Genomic DNA, 2,478 nt, shown 5'->3' with positions numbered 1-2,478 from the left:
GAAGACCATTGAGAAGGCGTCACGTTGTAACGCTGAGCATTCTATAACTGACTAACCCTTGAACACATATTCGGTGCGTCGTCGCTTTATGTAGGGGATATGCGTCAGATGAAACAGCGCAGTGAAACGATTCATTAACATTGCCTAAACTGTTTAACAATGTTAGATTTCATTGTTCGAGTTCCGTGTCTTCTGATTTATTGACAACGATAGGAGAAAATCAAAAAAATCTATTGGTTCAAAATCGGTTTCTTATAAACGTTATACAGCGAGCGCCTATACATTACAGTGCAGTGTTTAATACCGTTTGGATTTTCATGTATAGGTACACGCCATTGTTGGATTTAGCTAAAACAAGATTCGCGTCTTTGAGATCAAATACAATAAGATATAAGTATGATATTGTTCATATTTTTGCAACGCTAGATACGGTTTTGAAGATCAAAAACAAAGAACTAGCTGCATTGAGTAAGTGACGTGAACGACATAACAATTTATATGATATGATGGACAAAGAATGACGCGTATTATATCTAATAATCATAGTTATTGGATAATAAAAGTGTTCTTACCTTTACAGAAAATAACTCTGCTAAGAATCGAAACATTTATAAGAATTTATTAGATGAACAGATCCAAAAACGAATATCCGCAGAAAACAAAGTTTTAGAAGTCAAGGCCGAAAATAAACGGTTGATGAAAAACTACTGTGAATGAAACTTTACGAGCAAAAAAAAATTATCAACATTATTATTGAATACATCAACGTACGAGAAGTCATTAATTGATTCGATATTTGATAACAAATTAAGTGTAAAAACAATTGTTTTATGAAACAAGTTGTTACCATTTTGAAATATCGTGACTGAAAATCTAAAATTTGGTTTCTTAGTTTAACATGATTCTCGTTGTATAAAACCTTGCAATTTCAGTTTTGCATTTAAGTAGGTTGTTATTACATAAACATACACATTTTTATGACATCTGAATATTTTAATTTAATTAAAAGATGTGATGTGCAGTATATTCCTTTAGCACCAAGAGAAAATATTATTCTTCAACACGATGGCATTCCAGATCACAATTCTTATACAGTTCAGCGACTACTTAAATGCATAGTTTCCATTTAAAGATTCTAAAAGATCCATTTAAGAGAAAAAGAAGTTGAACAACGTATGTACATGTCTAATTATTTTGAAGAAAACTCGAATGGCATAAAAATGTATATTCTTATGTAATTCAACAAACAGAATTCAAACTGCAGTACTCAACACATAGATATTGAGTGTTTTCAGTTACACACTGTATCCAAGGGCAATATAGAATACTGGACAATGTACATATTGTTCGGGCGATTTGGTCCGGCTCGAGCATTTTGAACCTCGAATATAAATAAATAAATAAAAAGTATAAAATTTCTTGAAAAGCACGAAAACTCTACTGGTTAATCGTAAATATCAATTATAAATATATTATAGTAAAATATATATTTAATTTATATATTATTTACACTACTTATATTTTTCTATTCTATATCTATTGTTTGCTCGTATAGAATCCATAAAAGTAATATAGCTATATCGATACAATCAGACAACAATATGTAAAGAATAATTGATATTTACGATTAACAAGTCGAGTTTTTCAAGAAACTTTATGCTTTGTAATTATTTATTTATATTCGAGGTTTAAAATGCTCGGGCCGGACCAAATTTCCCGATATTATGTATGTATTATCCCCAATATGTACATATTCCAGATTCCATATTTCCACTAACATATATACAGTGTGTAACAGAAAACCTTCGATATCTATCGTTACGATTGAACGACGGCACGCAACACTATGCGTTGAGTACTGAAATTTGAATTATGTTTTTAGTTAGTTGAACTAACATAAAAATACACATTTTTATGCCGTTTGAGTTTTCTTTATCGTAATTAGGTATTCGTATGCATTGTTCAACCTTTTTTTTTCTTAAATGGATATTTTAAATGGAAACTGTTAATAATATTTTATCTTAGAGCTAAAGGATCAAGGAGTATACTGCACATGGGATTTTTATGTAATCACAACCAACTAAAATACAGAATTTTAATTGCAAGGTTTTACACAAAGATATTGAGTGTTCATATTGCCCCTAACATACCTTACATACGTATTAATAATGATCTAGGTATGTATTCTTTCGTTCTTTTCGAAACTAACTTATTGATCATAACTATTTAAAATTATGAAACCGATTAATTGATTTTCAATCAATATACTTCAAAATGTTCATAACCTGTTTCATAAAATTGTTTTAAAATTGTATAAAAAAATAAAATATAAAGTTTTATTTTATTTATTAACTCTTAAAATCTGGTCTGCATGTTTGACCGTATAATTTATCGAGAACGGCTTAAAGTACAGAAATAAACAGGATGGATATATTCTGAAACAGGATAAGCTCTAGTAGTGTATAACAAAGTTTTTTT

This window comes from Sipha flava, unplaced genomic scaffold, assembly GCF_003268045.1.
Source record: "Sipha flava isolate LNK unplaced genomic scaffold, YSA_version1 491_pilon_pilon, whole genome shotgun sequence".
Lineage (NCBI taxonomy): Eukaryota > Metazoa > Arthropoda > Insecta > Hemiptera > Aphididae > Sipha > Sipha flava.
Note: the sequence above shows the minus strand (reverse complement) of the source record.